The sequence below is a fragment of the Mizuhopecten yessoensis genome, unplaced genomic scaffold (genome assembly GCF_002113885.1).
Source record: "Mizuhopecten yessoensis strain PY_sf001 unplaced genomic scaffold, ASM211388v2 scaffold10953, whole genome shotgun sequence".
NCBI classification, from domain to species: Eukaryota; Metazoa; Mollusca; class Bivalvia; order Pectinida; family Pectinidae; genus Mizuhopecten; species Mizuhopecten yessoensis.
The window spans coordinates 677,992-691,522 of record NW_018408804.1 but is presented as its reverse complement, the minus strand read 5'-3'; the positions used below and the strand labels follow the sequence as shown (position 1 = coordinate 691,522).

Sequence of the window (13,531 nt, the reverse complement as noted above, 5' to 3'; positions counted from 1 at the left end):
GACCATTATATATATATATATACTAATGATGTATTCCTCCCAGTCAGGGACCATTATATATATATATATATCATTGATGTATTCCTCCCAGTCAAGGACCATTATATATATATATATATATATATACCAATGATGTATTTCTCCCAGTCAGGGACCATTGTATATATATATATATACCAATGATGTATTTCTCCCAGTCAGGGACCATTGTATATATATATATATACCAATGATGTATTTCTCCCAGTCAGGGACCATTGTATATATATATATATACCAATGATGTATTTCTCCCAGTCAGGGACCATTGTATATATATATATATACCAATGATGTATTTCTCCCAGTCAGGGACCATTGTATATATATATATATACCAATGATGTATTTCTCCCAGTCAGGGACCATTGTATATATATATATATACCAATGATGTATTTCTCCCAGTCAGGGACCATTGTATATATATATATATACCAATGATGTATTTCTCCCAGTCAGGGACCATTGTATATATATATATATACCAATGATGTATTTCTCCCAGTCAGGGACCATTGTATATATATATATATACCAATGATGTATTTCTCCCAGTCAGGGACCATTGTATATATATATATATACCAATGATGTATTTCTCCCAGTCAGGGACCATTGTATATATATATATATACCAATGATGTATTTCTCCCAGTCAGGGACCATTATATATATATATATACCAATGATGTATTCCTCCCAGTCAGGCACCATTATATATATATATCAAGGATGTATTCGTCTAACAGGTACAGTCACATTAACCTAATAAAAACTTTGAGCAGAAGGATCAATGTCGGAGGACTGGTATCAAAACGTAAGTGTGTTTACGATTACCGATCAAGTATAATTGATTACTCATACATGATTAGTGCAGCGTTGATTAGCCAGTGCTGCGACCCCCTAGACCCCCTCGTACCCCCTCCCACCACTCGGCTGATGGCTTTGTACTCGATCTTACTTGCTTTTGACGCCAAGGATTTATAGTAATATAATTTGAATTTTTAGCCACCTATCAAGAACTGTGCTCTTTAATCATTTCCACATGGTAGCAGGGGAGGAGGGAGATTGGGGAGGAGAGGGACACACTGATGCCAGAGTCCTCAGATTGCTGATCAGGAGCTCCTGTACAAACCTGTTACTCTGAACAAAGACTACACATAAACCTAGGCTTCCATCACCATGAAGTTGTGGGGCAGGTCCCAGACTCTGGGCTCATCGGGGAGATTATTAGTAAGGCCACAGGCACAGGGGAAGCAGGAGTGGAGACAGAGGGTGGAGGCAGGTCAGGAGGTTATTGCAGGTTTGATAAGTATGGTTCCTAAGCACAAATAAATAATATAAAATACAAATTAAAAAAAAAAAAACCCAGTAAGATCTACTGCTGAACATCAAAATGCAATTCCTCACAGAAAAACATGTGTAATGATAGTAAAAAAAAAATCATCAAAAATGGCTTGTCATTTTTTTTTATTCATTTTCCCCATATTTTTCTTTTAGAATTGTGTTTCTTTCACTGCCATTAGATCAGGCCAAAATAAACGATAGGTCACAATCAACGGTATATTGTGTAGCATGTTAGGCCGAAATAAGCAAGTGATCACGACAGACAGATAGCTGACTGATCAAAGTTCTCTATATCAGTAAATACTACATACATAACATGAACACGTTAGGCAAAAGTAGGCGAGTGGTCGGACTAGACAGGAAGTCTACTAGATGGATAAGGATATCTAGGAAGAGATGGTTAGCTTACACCAAGCATGTCGGGCAAAAGTCAGCGAGTGGTCGGACTAGACAGGATGTCACTGTGGACAGAGATAAGAACAGGATGTGATGGCATTTGGCCACACCTGGTATAAACGCCCATTAGTGTGTTCAGGAATTCAATAATATAATCATGTGACAGGTTTGACAATTAAACAGGGCTGCCAATTTATCACGGGTTGACCTGGCGACCCCCGCGCCGCGTGTCACTATCGGCCCGCCATTTACTGTATATCCAACCAGGCATAAATTATACGCCAAATACCTCATCTCCTCCAATAATATACATGTATACCTGATCGCTCCAGCACTGCGCATATCTCTCTCTTTGTCTTTTCTCAGAAACAAGACACAATTACGCAGATGAATGCTTGTTAAAAGTTAATCTATCAAGAAATTTAAAAAAACAATGTTCCTGTTTAAAATGTTCGCTCACTTGAATCCTGAGGAACGTTTCTAGGAAATTACCATACATATTGATTCTATACCATTACAACTCATAAACCAGTCACAAACACAGGCCAGTTTTGCAGTTCATTTTAGCAAAAATGACAATATCATAACTCCCATTGAAAATTTTAAGTCCAACTTATCTTAATTTGTTTACAAAGTATCATGTCTCAAAAAAATAAATAAATGATTTTTTCCATTTTTATGTACAGAAATTGTGATGGAACTGAAATTTAATTTGAATAATTAACTATAAGCTGAACTTTATAAATGTTTGTGTATTGAACTATTGTTACATGTTAGTCAAGTGAAATATCGAAGAAGACTTAGACCTGGCTTGTTTGCTTCGTTTCAAAGTCTTTCTATCAATAAAATCTAGTGAAACTGAAATATTAGGATATTGGTTCCTTTGGTGGCCCCTTCCAAGTTAACATTAAGTAAGAGGTTACACCTACAGATCATGTGACCACTAAAACAGATATTTATTTGTAACGCTGAAACTGTCTTACTGTACCGAGTAATAAAAATTAATGTAAGCATTGTCAAAAATTTGTTTGAAATATGCTAACTGTCAGAAGTTAATGCCTTTTGTAATAGTGTAGGATGTAAAACCACAACTTGACTGAGGTAGTACCGTCTCCATGGTAACTGGGTCAGTCCGTGTGCCATTTACATTAATATTTATGCAACCATTTCAGAAATACAATATTTCACCCAAAACATGATGTCATCGCTACAGACATAACTAGTGCTTCTTATATACATGTGTACAAACGATTAGCAGACTCCATTAATCACCGACCCCTCAGGACCTACGAGGTGGACCTACTGAAATCACACACAAACATGTCTACTGAAAAATTCACCCTGGGAAGCGCATTTCCTTTTCCATTCTTACTTTAAGTAAGTTTTGTCTGCTCAAATCAGAGCTCCAAAAGGGATTTGTAAAATTCCTGATATTTCCAATACATTTTATAATTTCTATTATTCAACTGGTTGGTTTTGGAAGTTAGACAACTCCTACCACCAAAATGGTGCTGTATCAGATCAGAGAAGAACCAAGCTGCCATGTAACAAATACTATGTTTTAGAATGATGTTCCACTTTATTGATGGAGTGCGATAAAGACACGTCTCTGTCCCAGTGCGAAAAAAATCAAAACATAAAATATGTTGTTTGTGGGAAAACCTGTCTAAACAAAGGCACCCCACTTGTCATTACCCGTGTCTGACACCCTAAATATGGAACTTTCTGAGCTAATTTATTTGTTTATAACAACTGTTAAAACAGATTTGAAGCCATCTTGGTTGGTAATAGTGTTTACTGTGTCTATGGTTGTTCTCTATACTCGGAGTAAATGCCTTAATGAGTTAAATAACATCAGACCAATACACTGTGTGGTCGACCTTAGCCCTGTAGGATAGGGACAGCTCTGAACGTGTGATTGATAGGAAACGATAGACAGTCTGCTGGTCACTACTGGTCATTACTGATAAGGAAGTGGTCACTGGATGGTCAAACACAAAGTATAAAGGAAGAACGTCATATCAAATCCTAAAATAACAATTAACACACTACGAGTTACACCTACCAAACATAGCCTCACAACACAAGCTTATTCTTGTCATCAAATCAGAATCACCACAGGTTTGGGGTGGCATTCTGTGGGTCTTACATATTACATATATAGTTCCATCAGAATTTCTAACCCAACTTTCTTCTCCATTACAAAAGTCTAATTCAGAAGTGATAGAAAGTTCTCCACACCGCGAATCCCTCGTACCAGCTGATCAAACCTTAGAACATGTACAGATAAGTTAGAATTTATATCGAAGCCAATTTTTAAAGTAAGAAACTCCAAGTCAGAATTAACATATCTACAGTAAAACAAATACATAAAAAATAAAACATGTCTCATTTAAATTTAGATCAAAATCCGTATTAAACACAATCCATATGGTATTTCAATTTATCAAATAGATTTAAACGAGGGATTACAATTATACCTGGTTATAGTGAACATTATATTTGCTATGTGTAAGTTATTTAACACTTCTGGCCCAGTAATCTGTTGGTATAGGAGCCAGCTCCCCTAATGATAGACTGATCAAGCTTCGTGCAGACCAGGATTATGACGAACCTCTACATTATACAGAGGCTCTACCGACACAAAGACGCAAGTGCGTGTGATTAATCTTGTCAATATACCGACAAAGTCGACATCATTACATTTACAGGATTACTGATAACTGTTTTAATAATGCACAAACTAAGCCTCGTCACAACCTAAAACACCGCTCAATTTGATCCCTGGGTCTGCTGATCGGAGTGTTACAGTTTAATAGAGCTGTGTGCTCACTTAACACCTAGCACCTGTGATATCCTGACGGAAGAAGCTGCTACAAATTGGCACAAATAATACACTTCTTTTGTTTTATGAGATTTTCTGAAAGTGTGAGTTCTCTGAAGTTGGCCCTCTCACCATAGTTATTGTCAGAATATGAAATATGAAACATTGATCGAGAGGAATGTTGAATCAGCGTCCTAATTAACCAGCTACACCTCTCTGTTTCTCCACAAAATTAACAAACTAATCCAATTTAGACAACTCGATGCCGTCTTTGAGTGAATCAAACCATCAATGAGACGGTGTTCTTTTATCTATAGATATTATAATCAGCAGGATAATATGTTCATAGTCAACTACAAGACCAGGGAATTGTGAAGGATTGGTAGAAAGTGTATGTAAACCTTATTTTCACTAATGGCCCCGGGATGAAGAACTAACAACTTTCACAGTTACTTTGCACCAAACTTGCCAGACAAAATTAGGCAAAGTTTCCTCCTTGTTACTGAAACAACTTGCCTGCCAAATACTGGAATTAGGAGTGAGTGGGATAGCCAGCCCCAATGTGTTTAGAGAGTGCATGCTGTCCTTCCTGTCGTCACGGAAACACACAAAATGGCCTCCAAATCTGGGCTTGTTGTCATTAACATACCAGAGAAGGAGAATCAGAACTTTACAAACATCTATCAATGCTATATCTCCTATTGATTAACTAAGGGTGCCATTAAAATGGCATCTAAAATGGGTAAATATCCATTCATCCATGCATTTATATCCTAATAAAACTTAACAAAGTTTCCAAAGTAACATACAAAATGGTTTCCTAATATCAACTAGGAAAAGACTGAAAACAATCAAACTATTTAAAACCCATTTGTTATACCAAATCATCAGCTCCCGTTCTGAACCTAAGGTTGCCATGGAAACACATTATATTGACTCATAATATTGGTATCAATATTGAAAGAATCCAAGGTTTTAAAATTTAAATGTCATCCAGAACAGTTATGCTATAAACTGAATTGATATTAAAAATTGTTTCAAACTAAAATCTTGGTTGCTAAATAAAGATATAAATTGCCATGGAAACCAAGATAATGGCTACTCTGTTTCTTTGATAAATTGATAAAAACTTTGGAATGTTTGTTTTGTTTGCAATGATTGAAGGAAGTAAATCACTATATATGCATGCGAGTTATATTTGGAGATCAATGCCTGTATGTTTTATTCGCAAAACTTTCATTAAGGTCTAGACGATACTTTTTTAAAACTCATGGTACATATTATCTATGGAATTGATAATATTTTTATTTTTTATTTCAGGAGTAAGTTTTCTGGTGAACTTACATGAAGTGAATCTCTCGTAAACAATTTATATACAGCAATTTATTAGTTATTTTCATCCCTGATTTTCTCACAGGTGACAACTTAATTTATCAACCTGAGAATTTGCATTTAATATCAAAAAAATTCTGACAGATGTCCCAAACTTTCCAAGAATATATCTAAATTGATGGTAATCGTTGTGATCCCAGAGCTGCGATTGTTTTGGCAAAATGCCTGGTCCGGTTAAACACAAAATATATTGGGGAGTGTTTGGTGAGCAGGGTTAGACAGAGTTGAGATGTATCTCTGCCGTTACCTGGCCTCGGGAGACCTCGTTAGGGTCCGATATACCTGACCAGGTAGAAGTTTGATGAATTAATATGTCGGAACAAAGGTAAAACCAGATGTGTCGGGGCTTCTCCAAGCTTGTAGTAAATCGGAAAACATTTTGCCACTCAGACAAGAAATCATTCATAATAGGGAAAGTGTTTGATGTGACCGGGGCAGGTGGAACCCTGAGGCATGATGTCAGGGGGAGGGTGGGGACTTCTCTGATAAATCACTACGGATAAATCACTCCCTAATGACCGATTGTCATAGCCGATAGGTCCACGCTTCAATGACCAGTTCTTATTAACAAATGTTGATAGCTATAATACATGTGTTTTCTGGATAAACCCCTAAAACCCAGCAGGGTGAAGACATGGGGGTTACAGAAATCTGTTGTTTTTATTTTTATCTCTATATCCACAGTCAATAATTAGCTCAAATCAGGAGTCTATAGATCAATTCTTCCAAATATGGATTACAAGCCCCTGACAGGGATTAACTCAACAAAGTATAGCTTTGCTGACCTTAACAGTAATAAAATCAGAACACATGCCTCACCGACCCCTAATAGGTCTGAAATCTCCACACATGCTTCACTGACCTCTAATAGGTCTGAAACCACAAGATATGCTTCAATGACCTCTAATAGGTCTGAAACCTCCACATGCTTCAGTGACCTCTAATAGGTCTGAAACCACAAGATATGCTTCACTGACCCTTAATTGCAATAGACAGATCCTGACAGGCTTCAGTGATCTCTAAAAGAACTAAAATCACCAGATATGCTTCACTGACCCTAAACAAGACAAAACCACCAGACACACATCACTGAACCTATCCAGACAGTACGAAATAATAGGTCACGCATTGGTGAACACTGACCAGAGACTGACATATATATCAATGACCAGGAGACATGTATCAATGGCCGAGTCATAAATCAGCGTGGTAACCAGCCCCATCTAGTGTTGTCCATCCCCAATCACCTGTGTCCCTGTGTACCTGTCTGTCAGACACACCGTGACAGCCATCATTTTTCAGTTCAGGAATAGCATTCCATGTTCTGGAAAGATCAATTAACGGATCAGCCTTCCCTTAAGGGGCCGTCACTAAACACATCGTCACCAAACGATAGGGACACGAAAAAAACCCACCAACTGACACGCAGTAGCACGGAAAGACAAAGATAACAAGAAAAAGATTCCCAGGAAAAAATGTTTAGCTGCAAATTGATTCACAATGTCAATGATTTTTACTGAAGTACAAATTATTTGTTTAGCCCCATCCTAAACAGTCCCTACAACCATTTACACTTGACAATAACCCCATCCTAAACATTCCCTACAACCATTACACTTCACAATAACCCCATCCTAAACATTCCCTACAACCATTTACACTTGACAATAACCCCATCCTAAACAGTCCCTACAACCATTACACTTCACAATAACCCCATCCTAAACATTCCCTACAACCATTACACTTCACAATAACCCCATCCTAAACATTCCCTACAATCATTTACACTTCACAATGAATAAAATGACTTTTAAATGGCTCGGAAAACATCAGGAGTAATTTTACATAATCACAAATTGATTTTCCATTGAGTATCATAATTCAAATGCCGTCTAATCCCTGTACATAATGGGTCAGAAAAATACTGGAGTAACAACACGCAGGGTGTGTACAGGATACCATCTACAAACATCATCAGCTGTGGAAGTGTCACCGTCTGACTGGGGGCTACTGACCACACAAAGTATGTAACCCACAGGGCTATAGCCTGCCTTATAGGTGATACTACTGCCCAGAGATTCTGCCGTATAATCATCTTCTTTGCCCTCATATAGTATAGATGTTGTGTTTATAGATTTTATTTTCTTGTTGTTTATTAACTTTTGTTCAAGATTTTGTTTTTGATGGCGAGAGTAAATTCAGTGAAGCATTGTTATCCAAAAATGCTGAGACAGCACTTTACAGAAATTTCATTTTAATTTATTATGACACCCCCCTCCCCTAAACAAATCCACCTTAATTTTGTGTAAAAAGATTTATTAAAATAGGAAGCAAAGTCAGGACATGTGGTCTGTATAGACAGGTCATTTTTATATAGAAAATACTAATTGTATTGATTCCCAATATATAAAATACTAATTGTATTGATTCCAAATTTATAAAATACTAATTGTATTGAAGGACATGTGGTCTGTATAGACAGGTCATTTTTATATAGAAAATACCAATTGTATTGATTCCAAATATATAAAATATTAATTCTACTGATTCCCAATATATAAAACATTAATTCTATTTATTCCCAATATATAAAACATTAATTCTATTTATTCCCAATATATAATATACTAATTGCATTGATTCCCAATATTTAAAATACTAATTGTATTGAAGGACATGTGGTCTGTATAGACAGGTCATTTTTATATCGAAAATACTAATTGTATTGAAGGACATGTGGTCTGTATAGACAGGTCATTTTTATATCGAAAATACTAATTGTATGGATTCCCAATATAGAAAATACTAATTGTATTGATTCCCAATATATAATATACTAATTGCATTGATTCCCAATATATAAAATATTAATTCTATTGATTCCCAATATATAAAATACTAATTGTATTGATTCCCAATATATAAAATACTAATTGTATTGATTCCCAATATAGAAAATACTAATTGTATTGATTCCCAATATATAAAATACTAATTGTATTGATTCCCAACATATAAAATACTAATTGTATTGCTTCCTTATATAGAAAATACTAATTGTATTGATTCCCAATATATAAAATACTAATTGTATTGATTCCCAATATATAAAATACTAATTGTATTGATTCCCAATATATAAAATACTAATTGTATTGATTCCCAATATATAAAATACTAATTGTATTGATTCCCAATATATAAAATACTAATTGTATTGATTCCCAATATATAAAATACTAATTGTATTGATTCCCAATATATAAAATACTAATTGTATTGATTCCCAATATATAAAATACTAATTGTATTGATTCCCAATATATAAAATACTAATTGTATTGATTCCCAATATATAAAATACTAATTGTATTGATTCCCAATATATAAAATACTAATTGTATTGATTCCCAATATATAAAATACTAATTGTATTGATTCCCAATATATAAAATACTAATTGTATTGATTCCCAATATATAAAATACTAATTGTATTGATTCCCAATATATAAAATACTAATTGTATTGATTCCCAATATATAAAATACTAATTGTATTGATTCCCAATATATAAAATACTAATTGTATTGATTCCCAATATATAAAATACTAATTGTATTGATTCCCAATATATAAAATACTAATTGTATTGATTCCCAATATATAAAATACTAATTGTATTGATTCCCAATATATAAAATACTAATTGTATTGATTCCCAATATATAAAATACTAATTGTATTGATTCCCAATATATAAAATACTAATTGTATTGATTCCCAATATATAAAATACTAATTGTATTGATTCCCAATATATAAAATACTAATTGTATTGATTCCCAATATATAAAATACTAATTGTATTGATTCCCAATATATAAAATACTAATTGTATTGATTCCCAATATATAAAATACTAATTGTATTGATTCCCAATATATAAAATACTAATTGTATTGATTCCCAATATATAAAATACTAATTGTATTGATTCCCAATATATAAAATACTAATTGTATTGATTCCCAATATATAAAATACTAATTGTATTGATTCCCAATATATAAAATACTAATTGTATTGATTCCCAATATATAAAATACTAATTGTATTGATTCCCAATATATAAAATACTAATTGTATTGATTCCCAATATATAAAATACTAATTGTATTGATTCCCAATATATAAAATACTAATTGTATTGATTCCCAATATATAAAATACTAATTGTATTGATTCCCAATATATAAAATACTAATTGTATTGATTCCCAATATATAAAATACTAATTGTATTGATTCCCAATATATAAAATACTAATTGTATTGATTCCCAATATATAAAATACTAATTGTATTGATTCCCAATATATAAAATACTAATTGTATTGATTCCCAATATATAAAATACTAATTGTATTGATTCCCAATATATAAAATACTAATTGTATTGATTCCCAATATATAAAATACTAATTGTATTGATTCCCAATATATAAAATACTAATTGTATTGATTCCCAATATATAAAATACTAATTGTATTGATTCCCAATATATAAAATACTAATTGTATTGATTCCCAATATATAAAATACTAATTGTATTGATTCCCAATATATAAAATACTAATTGTATTGATTCCCAATATATAAAATACTAATTGTATTGATTCCCAATATATAAAATACTAATTGTATTGATTCCCAATATATAAAATACTAATTGTATTGATTCCCAATATATAAAATACTAATTGTATTGATTCCCAATATATAAAATACTAATTGTATTGATTCCCAATATATAAAATACTAATTGTATTGATTCCCAATATATAAAATACTAATTGTATTGATTCCCAATATATAAAATACTAATTGTATTGATTCCCAATATATAAAATACTAATTTTATTGATTTCCAACATATAAAATACTAATTGTATTGATTCCAAATATATAAAATACTAATTGTATTGATTCCCAATATATAAAATACTAATTGTATTGTTTCCCAATATATAAAATACTAATTTTATTGATTTCCAACATATAAAATACTAATTGTATTGATTTCCAATATATAAAATACTAATTGTATTGATTCCCAATATAGAAAATACTAATTGTATTGATTCCCAATATAGAAAATATTAATTGTATTGATTCCCAATATATAAAAAATACTAATTGGATTGATTCCCAATATATAAAATACTAATTGTTTTGATTCCCAATATATAAAATACTAATTTTATTGATTTCCAACATATAAAATACTAATTGTATTGATTTCCAACATATAAAATACTAATTGTATTGATTTCCAATATAGAAAATACTAATTGTATTGATACCCAATATATAAAAAATACTAATTGTATTGATTCCAAATATATAAAATACTAATTGTATTTTTTATATATTGGGTATCAATACAATGAGTATTTTATATATTGGAAATCAATAAAATTAGTATTTTCTATATTGGAAAATACTAATTGTATTGACTTCCAATATAGAAAATATTAATTGTATTGATTCCAAATATATAAAACACTAATTGTATTGATTCCAAACATAGAAAATACTAATTTTATTTATTCCCAATATAGAAAATAGTAATTGTATTGATTTCCAATATAGATAATACTAATTGTATTTTTTATATATTGGGTATAAATACAATTAGTATTTTCCAATATAGAAAATATTAATTGTATTGATTCCAAACATAGAAAATACTAATTGTATTGATTCCCAATATATAAAATACTAATTTTATTGATTCCCAATATAGAAAATACTAATTGTATTGATTTCCAATATAGAAAATACTAATTGTATTGATTCCCAATATATAAAATATTAATTGTATTACTTCCCAATATATAAAATACTAATTGTATTGATTCCAAACATAGAAAATACTAATTGTATTGATTCCAAACATAGAAAATACTAATTTGTTGACTCCCATTGTCCCAAGACTTAATAGAGAAGTCCCCGTTTTCTTGTTAATTTGATATATAACACCACTGGTTGACTGGAGGTAGGTCTGTACCACTTACATCCTGTATACACGATGCTTAACCTGTATCCATTAGAACACAATCCAAGAAATATTGAAGTGTGACAATTACATATGTCAAAAACTTTCCAATGAACTTGCTATAAAAACTCGAATGTGATCAGTTTTGACCTTTGTAAGATTTTCCCATACTCACATTTTCTTTAAAAATAAAGTTAAAATCAATCTGTTATATCAAACAATTCTGTAAAACAGCTAGTTTATGTCATGTTAGTCTTACAAATGTTATTACTTCAAAGTCACATGTAGCACAAAAAATAGATATCAGACTTATTTCCCAGTTCTAACATATTGACGCAGCATGATTTTATGTATATAAATTTAATATATCTTTTTTTTTTTTAAGAAATTGTGATTGGTTATTGCCAAGGTTGAAATAACATATTATGAATGGAATTGATTCCCTAATTTTTCCGACGTTAACAAAACTACTTGATTCCAGTGTAAAATCTGATGGATGTTGCTGACGAATTATGTAAAACCGGGATCAGCGCAATCATTTTTGTACCGTTGTTTGGATGTTTCCTACGACAATCATTAAAATCACTTCCTGTAGCATGTGAACATTTGAGTCGCTGGTAACAGGAAACATATGTCTTCCTTAATGATTCCCTTAAAAAATACTAACCGAATGCAAATCTTGACACTAGCATTATTTTGGGGGGCTCAAAAAACTGGGTCACCATGGTTTTGAGGAAACAGTAGTTTATTGTGCCAGTTTTACAAAAGAATACCTAAGGATAATAGTTTATTGCTGCTGAGCTAGTCTTACTATCGATTATACGATCGAGGTACCGACACCAGCGGTAGACACTTACATAGATGGTCCATGACCGGACCCAAACTGATACATTATTTGGAAGTATCTACGAAATAAAACAATCTTTTGTACACCATTTTGACAATCAGTTTATAATGTCGTCGTTTTTCTGGTAAACGAGGTCACTTGGATCATATATAAAACAATGTAAAGCACATCTGGACAATCTATAACATACACAACTCTAATTTTTAGAGACAACTGGAAAAGGGTAATACACTTTTTTTTGGCAGATTCAGATTTAGCAGACAGTACCTTTAGAGTAAGATGCTATGAACCCCTGGACAGTATCCGAGTTTTTGGTCATTTTTTTATTGAATGTTTCATTGATCAATTTTTATTTTGTTCCCCTTTTATACATTCACAACAAGATACTTGACCTTTTATCAGTCGTCCATAATATAAAATTACAAACTAACATAACGTAAATTGTAACCAAGTGTTTGTTTGTNGGGGGGGGGTATCTGTATCTACAGAATAACACAAGAGCATAGGTAAAGTGTGACATTTTAACTGGACAATAATGACATTGTCTTAACTGGTCAATAAAAAGATCATTTTAACTGGAAATTGAAAAAGTTGAGTGACGTAATGCGAGTGTTGTAAAC

General features: G+C 32.1%; 1 protein-coding gene across 5 annotated transcripts in view; it reads right to left on the bottom strand.

Annotated features, from left to right (window-relative positions):
* Positions 1 to 13,531, bottom strand: part of LOC110464065 (homeobox protein cut-like 1) — a 123,619-nt gene that overhangs the window by 38,880 nt on the left and 71,208 nt on the right. The gene's annotated exons all lie outside the window — the stretch shown is intronic.